This window comes from Felis catus, chromosome C1 (assembly GCF_018350175.1).
Source record: "Felis catus isolate Fca126 chromosome C1, F.catus_Fca126_mat1.0, whole genome shotgun sequence".
Classification (NCBI taxonomy): Eukaryota; Metazoa; Chordata; class Mammalia; order Carnivora; family Felidae; genus Felis; species Felis catus.
The window spans coordinates 123,392,358-123,414,501 of NC_058375.1; the positions used below are offsets into that span (position 1 = coordinate 123,392,358).

At 39.5% G+C, this 22,144-nt stretch overlaps 1 long non-coding RNA gene across 1 annotated transcript in view; it reads right to left on the minus strand.

The window, feature by feature from the left end:
- LOC111561838 overlaps positions 1-11,383 on the minus strand; it is a 153,710-nt gene extending 142,327 nt beyond the window's left edge. The window contains exon 1 of the long non-coding RNA XR_002744761.2: positions 9,105-11,383. This is a non-coding gene — a long non-coding RNA (uncharacterized LOC111561838). The remainder of the gene's footprint in view (positions 1-9,104) is intronic.
- Positions 11,384-22,144: the final 10,761 nt, after the last annotated feature.

Consider the following 22,144-nt stretch of genomic DNA (forward strand, 5'->3'; position numbering starts at 1 on the left):
GCAACAAAAAGAACAAAATACTTAGAAATAAAATTTAACCAAAAAGTGAAAAACTTTTGCATTGGAAAACTACAGAATATAATTGAAAAAAAAATTAAAGAACACCTAAACAAGGGAAAACACATCCAAAATTCATGAAGTGAAAGACAATATTACTAAGATAGCAATATTCACCAAAATGGATTTGCAGATTCAACACAATCCCTATCAAAACCCAAGTGCTTTTTTTTTTTTTTTTGCAGAAATTGACAAGCTGATCTTAAAATTCATATAAAAGTGCAAGGGACCCAGAATAGCCAAAACAATCTTGAAAAAAGAACAAATTTGGAGGACTCACACTACCCAAATTCAAAACTTATGACAAAGGTACAGTAATCAAGACTGTTTGATGCTGACATAATGATAGATACATAAATGGAATAGAACTCAGAATTCAGAAATAAATACATACATTTATGGTCAATTATTTTTCATCAAGGTGCCAAGACCACTCAATGGAAACAAGTCTTATCAAGAAATAGTGCTGAAATGGGTGCCTGGGTGGCTCAGTTAGTTAAGTGTCCAACTTCAGCTCCGGTCATGATCTCACTGTTTGTGGGTTCAAGTCCCATGTCTGGCTCTGTGCTGACAGCTCAGAGCCTGGAGCCTGCTTTGGATTCTGTGTCTCCCTCTCTCTTTCTGCCTCCTCCTGCTCATTCTGTCTCTCTCTGTCTCTCAAGAAAAATGTTTAAAATAAATTTAAGAAATAGTGCTGAAACAACTGAATCCACATGCAAAGGGATGAAATTGGACCCCTACCTCACACCATATACAAAAATTATATATACACCATATTAAAAGTATAGTAAAATATATCAAGGATCTAAATGTATGAGCTAAAGCTATAAAACAGATAAAAGCAGAGGAGCAAATCCTTGTGACCTCAGATTCGACAATGTTTCTCAAACATGATACCAAAAGCACAAGTAATAAAAGAAAAAAATAAATTGACATTACCAAAGTTGACAACTTTTATGCTCAAAGGATACTTACTATGAAAAAAAAAATGAAAAGACAACCCACAGAATGGGAGAAAATGGTTGAAAACCATATAACTGATAAAGATCTTTTATAAATAAAACATAAAGAACTATTATGACTCAACAATAAAATAAATAACCCAATTACAAACTGTGCAAATAATCTGAATATACATTTCTCCAAATCACATATAAAAATGGCCAATAAGATATTACAAGATTCTCAGCATGATTAGTTACTAGGGAAATGCAAGTCACAATCATGAGATACCATGTCGTATCTGCATGAATGGCTATAATCAAAAAGAGACAATAACAAATATTGGTAAGGATGTGAAAAATTTGAAACTCTCACAGATTGCTTGTGGAAATGTAAAATGGTGCAACCACTATGGAAAACATTTTGGCAGTTCCACAAAAAGTTAAACATGGAATTACCATATGATCTAGCAATTCCTCTGCTAGGTATATATCCAAGGGAATTGGAAGCATATGTCCACTCAAACACTTGTGCATTCACGTTTACATCAGCACTGTTCATAATGGCCAAAACATGGGGGAAAAACAAAATACCCATCAATGAATGCATAAACAAAATATGATGTATTCATACAATTAAATATTATCCAGCCACAAAAAGGAATGCGGTAGTGATACATGCCATAACATAGATGAACCTTGAAAATATTATGCTAAGTGAAAAGTGTCAGTCACAAAAAGTCAAATATTACATGATTCCATTTACATGAAATGTCCAGAAGAGGCCAATATGGACACAGAAAGTAGATGAGTGATCACCATGGTCTGCGGGGTAGGAAAGAATAAAAGTGACTGCTAACAGGCATCGATGGGATGATGGAAACGTTCTGGAATCAGACACTGGCAGTGGTAGCACAACTCCGTGAATTTACTAAACCACTGAAATGTATATTTTAAATTTTTTAAATGTTTATTTATCTTTGAGAGAGAGAGACAGAGAGAGACAGAGTGCAAGCAGGGAAGGGGCAGAGAGAGAGGAAGACACAGAATCTGAAGCAGGCTCCAGGCTCTGAGCTGTCAGCACAGAGCCCAACGCAGGACTCGAACTCACGAAATGTGAGATCATGACTGAAGCCAACACCAAGAGTTGGACGCTTAACCAGCTGAAGCCACCCAGGCGCCCCTGAAATGTATACTTTAAAAGAATGAATTTTATGATTTGTGAATTATATCTCAACTTTTTTTAAAAAAGGAAAGAAATATGAATAATATCAGTATCTCTCTCGAAAGGTTGCTGTGAAAAGTAAAAATTTTTTTAAAAAAGACATCTACGGCAGTTAGCACAGTGCCAGAATGGATGATACTAATGATGGCGGTGGTGGTGGGGTCATCATCTCAGGAAGTATCTTGTGCTACTGGCTTAAGGCCCAAATTTAAAACCCAAGAGTGATCCATCCGCATTTTGCTTTATTTTGTTCCCCTTTTATTTCTCCTCACACTCCTGTCCCACTGTTTCCAGCCTTTCTGGATCTGGTCCTAGTTCTCAACTCCTCTTTCCAATTCACTCTCATCCCACTCTCAATAATCTCTGACAGTCTTCTCCCCTGCTTTACTAGCAAAATTAGGATATGTCAAAACTGTCCCAAGTAGCTGCATCTTCTGACATACAGCACTAGCACAGAGACTTCTTCAACACCCACCCACACGACAAGACAGAAACCTCAGTTTGGGCGTGTGAAGAGAGGAGATAATTTTGGAAACTAGGAGCCTGTGTCATCATTTTAATGAAATAATAAAAGATTTTTTGATTTGCACCCATTTGCAATGTTACTGTGCACAGACAAGCTTCTCGGAGAAGGTGATCCATCAGTCAGCCATCCCATTGAGAGCAGGGGAGAAACAAATCTCCACCCAGTACACATCATAAAAATGGAAATCAAGGAGACTGTTCATTAATGCAGATTAGTTTTAAGCTTGGCATGGCTTTGCTCTGCCGAGATGAATACATACAGGAGAAATTCTCAGTGGGCCTTGAGTTCTTGGTAATATATAGTCCTTATTACCTCACTGACTAATGAACCTTCAAGCTCAAGAGAAGCAACTTGTGATCACCATGTTTCCTGCAGATGGACCAGTGATCAGAGCTGCCTGGAACAGGCCTCTCCATCAGACTCTGTGCCCCGAGTCACGGCACCTCTGATCTATCTCTGCCATTCTGAGCTGGTGTGTTCTCACCAAAACCAAAGAAGGAGTTTGTATTCAGGGTCTTTCAGCTACTTTTCAACCAAGCAAATGAGCACCAAGTAATCCAATTAGCTAATTAACAAAAAGAGTTAATGGCTGCAGATGCCCTAATATGATCCCCCCCCCCCCCCAGTATCCAGAATGTATTTTCAATAGAGCCTTAAATCCCATAATCTGAGGGGCAGACTAACTAGGAAAATTTCAGGTTTTGAGAAAAAGCAATTAAAGATAGTGTTTTCTTTCTTCGAGGATGGGAGGAGCTTTTCAAATACTTCAGATCACACCATGCAGGCAGCACATACTGCAATCAGATTAGAGGTGCTTTTGACTCTGAACCTAACACAAGTGTATTCGACAGCTCTGAGCAGGCACTGCTGGTGGCAGGTAGCCTGCCTCTTTTTTTTTTCTCTTTCCCTTCCTTTTTTCCTTTTTCTCTCCCCACTCTGTCCCTCTCCCTCTCTCCTATTTTGTATTAGGTACCCTTCATGTGCCACTGTACTTCTTCTTTCTCCCATAGAATTTGATTTATAAAAATACAAACATTGCACAAAACAAGATGTGTGCCTTTCATGACATCAACCACTACAACAAAGGCAATCATTAGTGAGCATTCCTTAAATAGTAAGCCTAAAACCTGTGGTGTCCAAAAGTTCTTAAATGTGCCCACATATGAGTAAATAATTTTATTTATTATTTATTTTGAGAGAGACACAAAGAGAGTATGAGCAGGGAAGGGGCAGAGAGAGAGAGAGAGAGGAAATCTCAAGTAGGCTCCATGCAGAGCCTGATGCGAAGTTCAAACCCATGAACTGTGAGTTCATGACCTGAGTTGAAATCAAGAGTCAGTCACTCAACCAACTGAGCCACCCAAGCACCCCTGTGTAAATGATTTTTAAGTGTACCTCCAATATGTGTCTATATTTATTTATAAATTATATACATGTACTACTACTATGTGTTATATAAAGTACACTATAAAACATTCAAAACATTTAAAGGAAAATACTAAAACAAGGGTCAGCAAACTTTTTCTTAGAACACCAGATAGTAAATATTTTAGGCTTTGCAGGCCATATGATCTTTGTTACAACCACTGAACTCTGCCATTGTAGCATGAATGCATCTGTTGACAATATGTAAACAAATAGGTATGGCTATATTCTAATAAAGCTTTATTTACAAAGACAAGTGGTAGGTTGGATTCAGCCCATTGGGCCATATTTTACCAACTCTTAAATTAAAACATAAATAATAATAAAAGTCCTAACTACTTTTTCTATACCCATGCTGAACAATATGAAAAGAAATGGGATTAGATTTAATTCACCAATTCTCAATTGCTATCCAGAAAATAATTTCCTTTTTTATTTCTATATACTGAGGCACAGGGTAAAAAACACAGCCAAGTTGAGATGCAAATGCTAAGCTTCAGGCTGACCTCACTTCTAGGTGTATAATTTATTCTACAAATTATATTTCTCATCAACTCTGTGGTTCAGATTTATGCTTCAATGAAATGTCAAATTACTATGTGTCTTGGACCTTTGGGGTTTCAGGCAAGTGATCAAAGACATAGACATCAAATTAGAAAATCCAAATGGACTACTGAAAAGTGAAAAATAAATTCCAGATAAGGTCCTAACACCCATGCACGTATATATGTGTATATGTTAAATTGAGTAAACAAATCTTGTCACCTTGATCTTTAAAAATGTTATTGCTGATACTGTTGTGCTGAATCCAGTATTGTTCCTTGTTAATCTATACCTAGGAATCTTGGAAATTTTTGACAAATTATTAAAGTCATCTGTATTGAATCCAGTTGAAATGGGAAAAAGAAGACCAATGAATGTAACAGTGTTGGAGTATCAGGTACCAGTATCATCAGCACTGAAGATTTTTTTTTTTTCTTGCTTCCCTGGCATAGAAAATCCTAACACCTCACTGGCATAGTTAGACGTCAGCTCTTCAACTGTCTCAGTAGAGCCATCTCTATGATGATTTAGTAATAATTTCACCAAACAAAATGGAAGCTATTTTAATCATTTTAGTCAAATTGAATGTGTCAAGCAGAAATACTATGAATAGAGGCAACACTAATTCAAGATTAAATCTTCAGTCCCAACAAACCCACATGAAGCAAAGAAAAGAGATCACATGGCCCAAGAAGATGCTAGCAAATAGGAAACTTGGTTCTCATGCAGTCTGAATACAACTAATTTCTTTTTTTTAAGTTTATTTATTAATTTTTAAGAAAGAAAAAGAGCATGAGCGAGGGAGGGGCACAGATAGAATCCAAAGCAGGTTCTGTACTATCACCACAGAGCCCAACGTGGGACTCAAACTCATAAAACTGTGAGATCATGACCTGAGCTGAAATCACAAGTTGGACACTTAACCAACGGCTACCCAGGCATCCCCAAATACAACCAGTTTCAATGTTCTAAGCATCAGTTTTCTTATTAATATTATAATAAATACATGACTTACAGAGCTATTGGGAGATTAAAATCAAATAATATATATGAAAGTGTCTCAGAGTGCCTGACACACAACAGGTACTCAGTAAATATTTTAAAGTTTTTTTCCTTCTTCTTCCTTTATGTACTTCAATATCATCATCCCTAAAACAAACAAAAAAAATCTCTACCAAATTCATAACTATGAAATTCAAGAGATAATTGATGAAAAGAAGTATCTTGTAAAATGGAAAAATGTAAGCTCACAGAGAATATGGGTAATATTAAAATTTACCCAAATTGTCTTGGTATATTGCTACCTCCTCATACTCCACACAAGATATCTTTTGGTCACCTGAAGAAAAAGAAATCCTCTACATCTCTCCTTCAAAAGAGTTTGCCCCAGGTTGATGCTTTCCATGCCTCCCCCTTTCCATGTCTATCAGCAAAGGCTCTTCCTTTTGCCATTTCAAACACCATACACAGAGAATACTATGCCCCAAAGACCACTTTTCCCTAAGCCTATCAACACCAGTCCTGACACACCCAACCCAAATTGAAGGTGATTAAGAACAACAAAGGAGGGAACCAATTCCTTCTTCTTCTCCGCATCTCAGGATATCAACACAAGTCTCCAAAGCATTTACATTTTCTACATGGAAGTTGTGCTAGCTGGTTATTCATGTAGCATGACTTGAGGGAGAACAAATGGCCTGAATATTCAAAACTGATTACCATACATGACTTAAAATCTCATCATTACCAATTTTTTTAGTCATGGATAAATTCATGAGATATTTCTGGTTTTCCAGTCTTTAAGAAACAGAGTAGGATTGTATTTCTTACTCCCACCTTGTGGTTGGGTGTGGCCAAGTGACTGGTTCTGGCAAATGAGTGGCAATCGAAAGTCTCATGTGTAGCAGCGGGCTGGAGGATGTAAATGCCAGTGGGAATGCTTCCAGAGTGCTTTCTCTCCAACGATACAGTGACTTGCACCATTCAAGATGGTGGCTGCTCTACAAACCAAGGTGAGGATACATTACCAGGGCCCACAAGCACTTCATGAGAGACATGTGGCATGAACATAAAATAAACCTCTCTTGTATCAAGTCACTAAGATTTTTTTTATTTTTTTAATGTTTATTTATTTTTGAGAGAGACAGAAACAGAACACAAGTGGGGGAGGGGCAGAGAGGGAAGAAGACACAGAATCAGAAGCAAGCTCCAGGCTCCACAATGTCAGCACAGAGCCCAATGCAGGGCTCAAACTCAAGAACCATAAGATCATGACCTGGGCTGAAGCTGTATGTTTAACCAACTGAGCCACCCAGGCACCCCTCAAGTCACTAAGATTTTGAAGTCATCTGTTAATGAAGCATAACACAGCCCAACCTGAGAGTTACTCCAACGAAACTAGCCAACAAGTTTCCCTGAAAGGCAGATTTTAACTCAATGTTATCAGTAATTAATATAAAAACAATTAATTAACAAATTAACCCTAGGAAAGAGCACATTTTTAAAGAAATGAAATATAGATAAAGACCAAAATTATTAACACTCAATATTCCAACATATGGCATAGTGCCAAGGAAGACAGGACAAAGAAAGACAGTATAGGAACTTCCTCTGAGCATATAATGGCCTAAGAGCTATAATATATCTAGATTTAGCAATTAGTATAATTATAATTGCAAATATTTAATGAGAACTTACTATATATTAAGCATTGTGCTAAGCACTTTACATCAAATGATACATCATTTAATCCTTACAATAACCTTAGGAGGTAAAAGGCTATCCGAGCTTTATGTAGGCAATGAAGAAAGCAGTAAGAAGATAAATTACTTACATGTCTGTCTAAAGTCAAACCAGTCTCTCAACAGATAATAGATATAAAGAGATAGATGATAGATAAATAGAAGGAAGGAAGGAAGGAAGGAAGGAAGGAAGGAAGGAAGGAAGGAAGGAAGGCAGGCATAATTATAGATAAAAAAGCACATGAATCTTCCCTTATTTGGCAATATTGAATATTTGCATTGCAGATTCTTGCCAGAGAACATAACTTCAGGTTCTCTGTTCTCTGGTCTTTATCTAAGGCTCAATGATAAAAATAATCATTTTTCCCAGGAGACTGTCTGCAGAATATGCACTCTGCCCCTTCTCTGAAATGAATAGTTCTTAATAAATGGGAGCAGGGCACAGACTCCCCTATAAATCTTATTTTCCTAGAAAAATATATGTACAAAGAATTTTAGAAGATCCGCAGAGAGCCCATTGAGCCTCATTATAGATTCCTCAGGGGAAACTGGTCACTAAATAGCTTTTTCTAGTAACTGTCTTGGGGCCCCTGGACTTTGTCTCTATAAGCATACATTCCCAGTCACATGGTCCTTGTCCTGTTCCTGCAGAGGCCTGGGTTGAGGCTTGATGCAAAGGAATGCTCTGGTACGTGCATGTTATAGCAGTGCAGTTACTCAAATGATACGCCCTCTCCAAAGTATCGGAGAAGATATAGACAGGAGGCATTTTGATGAAGGTGATTTCTCAGCTCCAACAGAGGGTGTTGTCTTTGGCCTCCTCAGCATGAGGTCCAGCCAGGTCCAAGCAAACTGTATTCTAAACCTCTCATACCCCAAACATGCCATCTTGAAACACAAGCATAATTACATTATAGGATTGCTAAACCAAAGCACTACACTTCACTCCCTTAAAATGTTTCCTTTTAAAGGGCCAACATGCCTCCTGTCTAATCTTCCTCATACCAAATCCCACCAAGAGTAGAGGCCCACAGCTGCTGATAGAGGAAATCCCTTTCTCGAGAAGATAAGTATCCGTGTAACGTTAAGTGAGAAAAGCAGGTTACAGCTTTCCATGCAAAATGAACATCCACACCATCATTGTTTGTAAAAACAATGGGAAAAATACCAAAATCCTAAATAGCAATTATCTCTAGAGGGTGAGATTGATAGTAAGAATTCTGTTTATAATATTTTCTGGGTTTTTTTTCAAAGTCTCTGCATAAGCTTACATTTATAATGTTCATAATCAGAAAAAAAATGCCATAAAAAGTATGTGAGAATCATTAGCTCTTGCTAACATCTTCAAACACATTGTGAGCCCTTATAGTAGAGGCAGACAAGGGCTGAATATTTATGTGCTAACAGCTTTATGTTCATTATTTCATTTAATCTTCACAAAAGGACTATGTTATAAACATTATCCACCTTTTCAGCTGAAAGGGGAAAATCTGACATTTATGGAGGCTTAAGAAATGTACCCACAATCACATGGTTAGGAGATAGCAGAGCTGAATATTAAACTCAGGCCTGTCTTCTACAACCTCGACACTTTCTACTGTTCCTCAAATGATAGAAATAGTCAAACAATAAAAGTGACATTTTACCTTCCAAGTCTCAGCCACAACTGGTGAAGAAACGGCTGTGTTTTGTGGACTGTGCCCATGCTGGCGGGAACATCGAAGCTTCTCCCCTTTGAACGCCAAGGCTGCCAACCCACTAGATACACGACTTCTCTCCATGAAGTGCAAGGAAGTTGCAGAACTTGAAGAAATGTGAGAACCGAACTCAGTAGTCAAGTAATGAGCCTTAACAAGGCAATAAGGTCACTGCCTGCAGGAGCAGACCAAGAGACAGCAGTCACCACTCCAGAATACAGGCTTCCACACAGGCCTGCCCAGCTTTCTGGTACTTTCCCAAAGTTTCCTGGAGGAAAGCAGTGTTTCTCCTCATTGCAGGGCCGGCCCGGGGCCCTGAGCAAAGCAGTACCTGGCTGGAATTTGCATCAGATGGCTGAGCGGCTGGCTCTGTGGCTTGGAGCCTGGGGCTTAGAGGCCCGGTTGGTGCTTCACTCCAGTTATCTTTCTGTGAAGAAACACTCTGCATAATTTACAGAGCTTGCACTGCTAATCTCTACCAGCTGTCTCACAAATGCCTGTATTGAACTAAAGTGAGGCTTCAGGGAGCTGGAGGAAGAGCCAGAAGAATTCCTTCTGATGGGTCATCTTTGACAGCTGTGACTTTAAAATAATGAGGCTTTGGAAGCATTCTGTAAACCCCTGTGTTCATCAGGGTGTCACTGACTCCAAGAGCACTCTGATGCTTTCTCTCCCTTCTCAAACCCACTCTATGATCAGAAAGAAACAGAAAATAAAACCACCTCCTGACAGCACTAGGAATAGGGAGGGGTGGACCACTGCCCGATCAGAAATGCTTTACAGCCTTCCAGAAATTAAAAAGGGGATGGGATAGTTCTGGTCTGTAAATAGATGGATGAGGCCACAGCCCAGAATATGCTGAGAAAAGTCCGTGGAATGGGAGGTGAGCTTCCCCTCAGATGTGCACTTCTTCCATGACTTGGAGTATACAAATTTACCACAAACTAAGTGGTTTAAAACAACACCAATTATCTTGGTTCTTTGGAAGTTCAGGAGTCTGAAATGGGTCTTACAGAGCAACCAAAGGCTGTGTTCTTTCTGGAGGTTCTAGGGGAAATGTGTTTCCATGTCTTCACTAGTTTCTAGGGGCTGCCCACGCTCCCTGGTCCAGGGCCAAGCACCCTACCAATGCTCCCGCTGTCATGTCTCCATCTCTGGCTCTGTCCTTACAGCCTACCTCTCACAATAACCTTTGTGATTATTTGGGCCACCTGGATAATCTAGGATACTCTCCCCATCTCAAGATCCCTAACTTAATCATATTGCAGAGTCCCTATTGCTAGGTAAGGCAATGTATTCAGAAGTTCCAGGGATTAGAATGTGGACGTCTTTGAGGGCCATTATTGTGACTAGCACATATGGTAAGGTGATACAGAGTGGAGTAAGAAGCAGGACAAAAAATAAGGCTTTAGATACAAGATAGTTCCAAGCAGCTATACAAGTTGGTGCCACATACGGTGGTCAGAACAATTGGTAACACTTAAATGCTTGCCCTTGGAATAAAGCTGGATAAACACTCTCCAAAAAAAATTGAACAGTCTGCCAGGGAAGGTCTAATTCCTACACAAAAGAGAAAGATCAAGAAGAACACACAAAACAACTAATCCCAGAGGAAAGAGAGATGGGGGGGGCAGAGATTTAAAGTTTTTAGTTAGTATCCTCACAAAGATGTTAAAAGTTTTACATTCATTAAACAAGAATAGTCTGCCATGAAAAGGGAGCAATTCTATAAATATTCTTAGAAAAGAAGATCATGATTTTTAGAACAAAAATACAACAGGTAGCCTAGATAAAGCTGAAAACAACTTCAGATCCTAAGGCAGAGACAAGGGTAGAAAATACAAATGAAATGGAAGATAAACACAGAAGGCCCAACCAACATCCATCTAACAACAGTTTCTGAAGGAGAAGAAAAAACAAATAACAACAATAACAACAACCAAAAACAAAAACAGAAACAAAAAAACACCACAGGAAAAATATTAAGGAGCATAAATAACCAACAAAATAAGATAAAACATTTTTCCTGAACTGAAGAGACAGATGATAATTCTTTTGAGAGAGGCAGATGAGTGCTGACCACACATCCTCACAAAACTATATGTGGCCTCAATGAGTGAAAAGACTCAGAAGTCTCCACACACATAATTTTTTTTTTGTTTGTTTAACCAACCAAACAAACAAACAAAATGCCTCACCTACCAGGGAACGTAAATCAGTTGTTTTTTTTCAACATTTATTTATTTTTGGGACAGAGAGAGACAGAGCATGAACGGGGGAGGGGCAGAGAGAGAGGGAGACACAGAATCGGAAGCAGGCTCCAGGTTCCGAGCCATCAGCCCAGAGCCCGATGCAGGGCTCAAACTCACGGACCGCGAGATCGTGACCTGGCTGAAGTCGGACGCTTAACCGACTGCGCCACCCAGGCGCCCCTCTTTTTTTTTTTTTTTTTAATATATGAAATTTATTGTCAAATTGGTTTCCATACAACACCCAGTGCTCATCCCAAAAGGTGCCCTCCTCAATACCCATCACCCACCCTCCCCTCCCTCCCACCCCCCATCAACCCTCAGTTTGTTCTCAGTTTTTAACAGTCTCTTCTGTTTTGGCTCTCTCCCACTCTAACCTCTTTTTTTTTTTCCTTCCCTTTCCCCCATGGGTTTCTGTTAAGTTTCTTAGGATCCACATAAGAGTGAAACCATATGGTATCTGTCTTTCTCTGTATGGCTTATTTCACTTAGCATCACACTCTCCAGTTCCATCCACGTTGCTACAAAAGGCCATATTTCATTCTTTCTCATTGCCACGTAGTATTCCATTGTGTATATAAACCACAATTTCTTTATCCATTCATCAGTTGATGGACATTTAGGCTCTTTACATAATTTGGCTATTGTTGAGAGTGCTGCTATAAACATTGGGGAACAAGTGCCCCTATGCATCAGCACTCCTGTATCCCTTGGATAAATTCCTAGCAGTGCTATTGCTGGGTCATAGAGTAGGTCTATTTTTAATTTTCTGAGGAACCTCCACACTGCTTTCCAGAGCGGCTGCACCAATTTGCATTCCCACCAACAGTGCAAGAGGGTTCCCGTCTCTCCACATCCTCTCCAGCATCTATAGTCTCCTGATTTGTTCATTTTGGCCACTCTGACTGGCGTGAGGTGATATCTGAGTGTGGTTTTGATTTGTATTTCCCTGATAAGGAGCGACGTTGAACATCTTTTCATGTGCCTGTTGGCCATCCGGATGTCTTCTTTAGAGAAGTGTCTTTTCATGTTTTCTGCCCATTTCTTCACTGGGTTATTTGTTTTTTGGGTGTGGAGTTTGGTGAGCTCTTTATAGATTTTGGATACTAGCCCTTTGTCCGATATGTCATTTGCGAATATCTTTTCCCATTCCGTTGGTTGCCTTTTAGTTTTGTTGATTGTTTCCTTTGCTGTGCAGAAGCTTTTTATCTTCATAAGGTCCCAGTAATTCACTTTTGCTTTTAATTCCCTTGCCTTTGGGGATGTGTCGAGTAAGAGATTGCTACAGCTGAGGTCAGAGAGGTCTTTTCCTGCTTTCTCCTCTAAGGTTTTGATGGTTTCCTGTCTCACATTCAGGTCCTTTATCCATTTTGAGTTTATTTTTGTGAATGGTGTGAGAAAGTGGTCTAGTTTCAACCTTCTGCATGTTGCTGTCCAGTTCTCCCAGCACCATTTGTTAAAGAGACTGTCTTTTTTCCATTGGATGTTCTTTCCTGCTTTGTCAAAGATGAGTTGGCCATACGTTTGTGGGTCTAGTTCTGGGGTTTCTATTCTATTCCATTGGTCTATGTGTCTGTTTTTGTGCCAATACCATGCTGTCTTGATGATGACAGCTTTGTAGTAGAGGCTAAAGTCTGGGATTGTGATGCCTCCTGCTTTGGTCTTCTTCAAAATTCCTTTGGCTATTCGGGGCCTTTTGTGGTTCCATATGAATTTTAGGATTGCTTGTTCTAGTTTCGAGAAGAATGCTGGTGCAATTTGATTGGGATTGCATTGAATGTGTAGATAGCTTTGGGTAGTATTGACATTTTGACAATATTTATTCTTCCACTCCATGAGCAGGGAACGTCTTTCCATTTCTTTATATCTTCTTCAATTACCTTCATAAGCTTTCTATAGTTTTCAGCATACAGATCTTTTACATCTTTGGTTACATTTATTCCTAGGTATTTTATGCTTCTTGGTGCAATTATGAATGGGATCAGTTTCTTTATTTGTCTTTCTGTTGCTTCATTGTTAGTGTATAAGAACACAACTGATTTCTGTACATTGATTTTGTATCCTGCAATTTTGCTGAATTCATGTATCAGTTCTAGCAGACTTTTGGTGGAGTCTATCGGATTTTCCATGTATAGTATCATGTCATCTGCAAAAAGCGAAAGCTTGACTTCATCTTTGCCAATTTTGATGCCTTTGATTTCCTTTTGTTGTCTGATTGCTGATGCTAGAACTTCCAGCACTATGTTAAACAACAGCGGTGAGAGTGGGCATCCCTGTCGTGTTCCTGATCTCAGGGAAAAAGCTCTCAGTTTTTCCCCGTTGAGGATGATATTAGCTGTGGGCTTTTCATAAATGGCTTTTATGATCTTTAAGTATGTTCCTTCTATCCCGACTTTCTCAAGGGTTTTTATTAAGAAAGGGTGCTGGATTTTGTCAAAGGCCTTTTCTGCATCGATTGACAGGATCATATGGTTCTTCTCTTTTTTTTTGTTAATGTGATGTATCACGTTGATTGATTTGCGAATGTTGAACCAGCCCTGCATCCCAGGAATGAATCCCACTTGATCATGGTGAATAATTCTTTTTATATGCCGTTGAATTCGATTTGCTAGTATCTTATTGAGAATTTTTGCATCCATATTCATCAGGGATATTGGCCTTTAGTTCTCTTTCTTTACTGGGTCTCTGTCTGGTTTAGGAATCAAAGTAATACTGGCTTCATAGAATGAGTCTGGAAGTTTTCCTTCCCTTTCTATTTCTTGGAATAGCTTGAGAAGGATAGGTATTATCTCTGCTTTAAACGTCTGGTAGAACTCCCCTGGGAAGCCATCTGGTCCTGGACTCTTATTTGTTGGGAGATTTTTGATAACCGATTCAATTTCTTCGCTGGTTATGGGTCTGTTCAAGCTTTCTATTTCCTCCTGATTGAGTTTTGGAAGAGTGTGGGTGTTTAGGAATTTGTCCATTTCTTCCAGGTTGTCCAATTTGTTGGCATATAATTTTTCATAGTATTCCCTGATAATTGTTTGTATCTCTGAGGGATTGGTTGTAATAATTCCATTTTCATTCATGATTTTATCTATTTGGGTCATCTCCCTTTTCTTTTTGAGAAGCCTGGCTAGAGGTTTGTCAATTTTGTTTATTTTTTCAAAAAACCAACTCTTGGTTTCGTTGATCTGCTCTACAGTTTTTTTAGATTCTATATTGTTTATTTCTGCTCTGATCTTTATTATTTCTCTTCTTCTGCTGGGTTTAGGCTGCCTTTGCTGTTCTGCTTCTAGTTCCTTTAGGTGTGCTGTTAGATTTTGTATTTGGGATTTTTCTTGTTTCTTGAGATAGGCCTGGATTGCAATGTATTTTCCTCTCAGGACTGCCTTTGCTGCGTCCCAAAGCGTTTGGATTGTTGTATTTTCATTTTCGTTTGTTTCCATATATTTTTTAATTTCTTCTCTAATTGCCTGGTTGACCCACTCATTTGTTAGTAGGGTATTCTTTAAACTCCATGCTTTTGGAGGTTTTCCAGACTTTTTCCTGTGGTTGATTTCAAGCTTCATAGCATTGTGGTCTGAAAGTATGCATGGTATAATTTCAATTCTTGTAAACTTATGAAGGGCTGTTTTGTGACCCAGTATATGATCTATCTTGGAGAATGTTCCATGTGCACTCGAGAAGAAAGTATATTCTGTTGCTTTGGGATGCAGAGTTCTAAATATATCTGTCAAGTCCATCTGATCCAATGTCTCATTCAGGGCCCTTGTTTCTTTATTGACTGTGTGTCTAGATGATCTATCCATTTCTGTAAGTGGGGTGTTAAAGTCCCCTGCAATTACCACATTCTTATCAATAAGGTTGCTTATGTTTATGAGTAATTGTTTTATATATTTGGGGGCTCCGGTATTTGGCGCATAGACATTTATAATTGTTAGCTCTTCCTGATGGATAGACCCTGTAATTATTATATAATGCCCTTCTTCATCTCTTGTTACAGCCTTTAATTTAAAGTCTAGTTTGTCTGATATAAGTATGGCTACTCCAGCTTTCTTTTGGCTTCCAGTAGCATGATAAATAGTTCTCCATCCCCTCACTCTCAATCTAAAGGTGTCCTCAGGTCTAAAATGGGTCTCTTGTAGACAGCAAATAGATGGGTTGTGTTTTTTTATCCATTCTGATAGCCTATGTCTTTTGGTTGGCACATTAATCCATTTACATTCAGTGTTATTATAGAAAGATACGGGTTTAGAGTCATTGTGATGTCTGTATGTTTTATGCTTGTAATGATGTCTCTGGTACTTTGTCTCACAGGATCCCCCTTAAGATCTCTTGTAGGGATGATTTAGTGGTGACAAATTCCTTCAGTTTTTGTTTGTTTGGGAAGACTTTTATCTCTCCTTCTATTCTAAATGACAGACTTGCTGGATAAAGGATTCTCGGCTGCATATTTTTTTCTGTTCATCACATTGAAGATCTCCTGCCATTCCTTTCTGGCCTGCCAAATTTCAGTAGAGAGATCGGTAATGAGTCTTATAGGTCTCCCTTTATATGCTACAGCACGTTTATCTCCAGCTGCTTTCAGAATTTTCTCTTTTCCTTGTATTTTGCCAGTTTCAATATGATATGTCGTGCAGAAGATCGATTCAAGTTACGTCTGAAGGGAGTTCTCTGTGCCTCTTGGATTTCAATGCCTTTTTCCTTCCCCAGTTCAGGGAAGTTCTCAGCTATAATTTCTTCAAGTACCCCTTCAGCACCTTTCCCTCTCTCTTCCTCCTCTGGGATACCAATTATGTGTATATTATTTCTTTTTAGTGTATCACTTAGTTCTCTAATTTTCCCCTCATACTCCTGGACTTTTTAATCTCTCTTTCTCTCAGCTTCCTCTTTTTCCATAACTTTATCTTCTAGTTCACCTATTCTCTCCTCTGCCTCTTCAATCCGAGCTGTCGTCGTTTCCATTTTGTTTTGCATTTCGTTTAAAGCGCTTTTCAGCTCCTCGTGACTGCTCCTTAGTCCCTTGATCTCTGTAGCAAGAGATTCTCTGCTGTCCTCTATACTGTTTTCAAGCCCAGCGATTAATTTTATGACTGTTATTCTAAATTCACTTTCTGTTATATTATTTAAATCCTTTTTGATCAGTTCATTAGCTGTTGTTATTTCCTGGAGATTCTTCTGAGGGGAATTCTTCCGCTTGGTCATTTTGGATAGTCCCTGGCATGGTGAGGACCTGCAGGGCACTTCCCCTGTGCTGTGGTGTATAACTGGAGTCGGTGGGCGGGGCCGCAGTCAGTCCTGATGTCTGCCCCCAGCCCACCGCTGGGGCCACAGTCAGACTGGTGTGTGCCTTCTCTTCCCCTCTCCTAGGGGCGGGATTCACTGTGGGGTGGCGTGGCCTGTCTGGGCTACTTGCACACTGCCAGGCTTGTGGTGCTGGGGATCTGGCGTATTAGCTGGGGTGGGTAGGCAAGGTGCAGAGGGGCAGGAGGGGCAGGCTTAGCTAGCTTCTCCTTAGGTGATCCACTTCAGGAGGGGCCCTGTGGCAGCGGGAGGGAGTCAGATCCGCTGCCGGAGGTTTGGCTCCGCAGAAGCACAGAGTTGGGTGTTTGCGCGGAGCGAGCAAGTTCCCTGGCAGGAACTGGTTCCCTTTGGGATTTTGGCTGGGGGATGGGCAGGGGAGATGGCGCTGGCGAGTGCCTTTGTTCCCCACCAAACTGAGCTCTGTCGTCTGGGGGCTCAGCAGCTCTCCCTCCCTTTGTCCTCCAGCCTTCCCGCTTTCCGAGCAGAGCTGTTAACTTATGACCTCCCAACTTATGACCTCCCAGACACTAAGTCGCGCTTGCTGTCGGAACACAGTCCGCCCGGCCCCTCCGCTTTTGCAAGCCAGACTCGGGGGCTCTGCTTGGCCGGCGAGCCACCCCTTTGCCCCCGCTCCCTCCCGCCAGTCCGTGGAGCGCGCACCGCCTTGCCGCCCTTCCTACCCTCTTCCGTGGGCCTCTCGTCTGCGCTTGGCTCCAGAGACTCCGTTCTGCTAATCCTCTGGCAGTTTTCTGGGTTATTTAGGCAGGTGTAGGTGGAATCTAAGTGATCAGCAGGACGCGCGGTGAGCCCAGCGTCCTCCTACGCCGCCATCTTCTTCCCTCTCCCGCAAATCAGTTTTCTTTTTTTTTCTTTTTTTTTTCTTTTTTTTTTCAACGTTTATTATTTATTTTGGGGACAGAGAGAGACAGAGCATGAACGGGGGAGGGGAAGAGAGAGAGGGAGACACAGAATCGGAAACAGGCTCCAGGCTCTGAGCCATCAGCCCAGAGCCCGACGCGGGGCTCGAACTCCCGGACCGCGAGATCGTGACCTGGCTGAAGTCGGACGCTTAACCGACTGCGCCACCCAGGTGCCCCAAATCAGTTTTCAATAGTAACATTATTTAGAAGACAATGAGTCATGATTTCAAAGCTCTGTAGAAAATTATGATATTGAATCTAAAATTCAGATCTTCAGACAAACTATCTAAGGTGACGAGGGGAAAAAAATCAATACATTTTCTGACAGGTTTCAGGAAGTTTGCTCAGGAAAGGCATCTGGCAAGTTGCATTTTTATTTTAATGTACCTGGGAGTTACTGTCACAGAATAAAGAGACAAGGAAGGGGTAGACTAGAATATAGCTGCAGCAGACACCACAGCTAGCTCACCCAACACCCATGCCAACCCCCTTTCTGTGAGTCTGTATGCTACAGAGACAAAGGTCAGAAACTCCCCTTCCCCCGTTGTCAGTAGCCAGCTGCCTTAGGAGGTAACATGGTATTTTCTGAGGCAGCTGGCTATAAACTCTCTTCTCTCTTTTGTAACATCCTAGGTGCTGAGTAGCAGGCTACCGAGCAGAGGCATTTTTTCCCAAAATTCTCATTTTGTGCTTGGGAGTTTCTCCTGGATAAAACATTCACTCCTGGCCCTGTCACATCTTCTCTGAAGAACGTAGAAGTTCTGTAAACCACATATTACCCTGACATATATCACTTTCTGCTTAAATAAACTAATGTGGATTCTGTGGCCTGATTTTGGGGATTAGGAATAAGAGTAAGGAAGGTTAGGACAAGTGGCTGTTGCCTTCATTCTAAATGCTTCTGTCTTACTTTATTTTTTGCGATGTGCATGCATTATTTTCAATAGACTTTTTTTTTAATTTTAATGTAGTAGTGGGCAAAAGAAATGAGGTCTTTTGTCTAGTTCACAGATTAGCAAGCCCAAATGAGCTGAAAACATGTGCACGGTTCTTCAATTCACCAGTAACCAAAGAAATGTAAGTCAAACTTATGCTATGCCTGTTAAACTGGCATAAATTTGGACAGAACATACCTATTACAGGTTGAGATGTGGAAAAATTCTACTTTCAGGTGGAAGTGTGAAATGTTACAGCCCCTTGAGAAATCAATCTGGAAACGCTGATTAAAATATAGATTAAAAATTTAAATATATGTACTCTTCAATTCAGCCAACTCAATCCTAGAAATCTATCCCACAGAAATAAATAAAACCACCAGAACTTAAAAACTTTTTGTTGTAATTGTTCCTCGTAGTAAACCCTAGTGTTAAAAAAGTAACCAATAGTGATTAAAAAATTGAAGAGATCAGGGTTCACCCTGATTAGAAAAATGGATCACCTATAACAGTTAATATAAGATATGGAGTTCCACAAAATGTGAAGTGAAAAATAACAAGCTCAAGAAAAGTGGGAAGTCACCCCAAATACAGCATATATTTTCCAATCTCTCTGCTTTTGCTCACACTGTCACACTTCTATTTAAAACACCCTTCTTCCCTGACATCAACCTCTTACCTCTGCCTAAAAAGGCTTACCCATGTTGAATATAAATTAGCCTTACCATTTTAGAAGAGAAGTACAAAAATATGATTCAAAATATTCACCCAACAATCTTAAACCTCTGAATTTACAATAAAGAAGTAAATGTAAATGAGGCATATACAAGAAATTATATAATTTAAAAAAAGAAAGAAAGAAAACAATCCAAATGTTCATCACTGGGGGGAACAGGGCTAGTCAAATGATTTATGATTTGTATGCTCCATAATATATTACACAGCCATTAAAAAGGATGATGGAAGTCATATCGATTTGTTAAAAACATGTGGGACTTACTGTGTAAGTGATAGAGGTCACTCACAGACAAACATGTTATGATTCAATAGCATAAAGTTAGGTGTATTTACCTGGACATATATTCATATTTATTTATAGAGAGATTAAGGATTTCCCAAAATATTTTAACAGTGGTTAAATCTGAATCTTTGAACTTGTGAGATTTGAGCTCATTGTAGTTTCTTGTGTTTTTTCATTTTTACATACTATTTTAATTTTTACCCAATTATATGTTATATTTTATAAACACAATAGTGCTATTTTCTAAAAGTTCCAAGTTTTAGACTGTCAAATTATGTTTAATAGACTTAATAAAATAATAACTGGCATTTATTGAGCATTTACAATACACTCAGTACATGCTAAGTACTTGTACCTATTTTAACTTACTTGTCTTCACAACAAACTTATTAGTCAAGTACACTTATTATCCAAATTTTATAGTGAGGGAAGTGAAGTATAGAAAGGTTATTTACTTTAGAAATTTAAACTGCGATATTTTTGAATTTTTCTAAACAGTTTTGAAATGACAATGAAAAAAGTTTTCCATTTATCAGCACTTACCCCATTATCTAGAAGAGTCAACTAATCAGAACCCCTTATTCAATCTCTCATTCCCTAAGCCATCTGTTTTTAGCATGAAGGTTTAACTCTTTCTGTTCTTATCAATGTGCCCTCTCCCCACTGTATTTTCTGCCACCCTTTGAAGCACAGCTATGGTGAGGCTTTCTAGCATTGACTATACTCATTTACACGCACCAGTATCTGTGTGGTTATAAAACTATCCTTTACAAGATTTTCCTTCATGCTGTGACACCCAGAAGGCAAAAGAAACATAATAAATGACTCAAAGTTTTAATGCTTAAAGGTTTGTCAGATGGGGAAAAAATGCTCAACAAACACAGCAACCCAATACCCATGCACTTCACATTTCAGAGCACGCAATGGATGAGATGTAATTACTGTGGTTAATTGGTTCCTGGTAAAATGTCACTGAGAATAAGAACTCATTAATATATCATTTCAATCACTGGAGACACCAGGTGCTCTTACTCAGGGTCTGCTCCGTGGTATCAGTACTGACATCTTTCTCAGGGTTATTGCCCTCTTCAAAGGAGAAAATATAAACACCAATGTGTATATTATGATTTGGAACGTGTTCTCTACAGTTTCTGTAAAAAGTCATGCAAATTATCCAGCCAGGTAAACTTCTACATAATTCAGGGAGATCCATGTGAGATTTCTGTCTAAAAGCCTGACCTTTACACATTAAGCAGGTGTGTGAGTTTCACAAATATAAATGCAGATGAGTAAAAAATACTATCTCTGGCTTGTCTTTATTAATGCTATTTTGGGAAAAAATGTAATTTATCAGACTGAAAGAAAAGCTGTTACATCAAGATTGTCTCACAGGTCATGTTTCCACATCAGGGAGTTAAATAAGCCCTAGAGATTAAAATAATTCAGGAAAAAGTCCTAAATGTATTCCACCAATTTTTAACATCATCTCTTCTGCTCTCATGTACCTCAGTATCCATATAGCTCCCATATCTCTAAACACTGCATGTTGAAATGAGAATGAGAATGATGATGAAAATAATGAAGGAGAAGAAGGAAGGGGAGGAGGGTAGAAAAAGGGGAGGAAGAGCAGTGGGAAGAGGAGGAGAGGAAGAGAAAGATGATAGTGGTGCTGATGGTAATGATGATAATGGTGGTGGTAGCGATCAAGATGATAGTGATAATGGTGAAGATAATGCTGGTGATGTTGATAAGTGGTGGAGATGATGCTGGTAGTGATGCTGCTGCTGCTGGTGATAAAGATGATGGTGATAATGGTGATGATGCTGTGATGTTGATGATGATGATGGTGATGGTGAAGGTGATGCTGGTGGTGGTGATAGCAATGATGATGCTAGTGATAATGGTAAAGATAATGCTGATGCTGGTGATTGTGGTGGTGATGTCAATGATAATGATGATGATGGTGGTAGTGGTGGTGGTGATGATGATAAGATAAAGATGATGGTGATAATGGTAATGATGCTGGTGATTTTGGTGATGATGACGATGGTGACAGTGGTGGAGATGCTGGTGGTAGTGGTGGTGGTGATGATGATGCTTATGCTTATGATGGTGATGGTGGTGAAGGTGATGCTGATGGTGGTGATGTTGGCGATGCTGGTGGGGAGATGATGGGTGCCTTCTTGCATTAGCCACAAGTACGCACTTCTAGGTTCCTAACATGCATGAGGACACTAAAAAGACAGTCATTGGAACTGAAAGAGAAACTACATTTCCACATTAGACATTTCTTCATTTTACTTTCTAATTTAGTTATTATTTTTAGCAACCAATCTCCATATCACCTTCCATGAGAAATACTTCTAACATTTCCAAACTTGTGGGGGATTTTTAGCTAAATATATTCATCCTCAAAAAAGGTGGGGGAAGGATTTTCTCACCAGAAGACTGAACTTGTCTCTATGTGGAAAAGTTCCTTCCTGAAAAGCATTTGTGCTTTTCACAAAAATGAGTATTTATTAACATGGAAAATTGATTTTGAAATGTTGAGTAAAAAAAATCAGCTTACAGAATA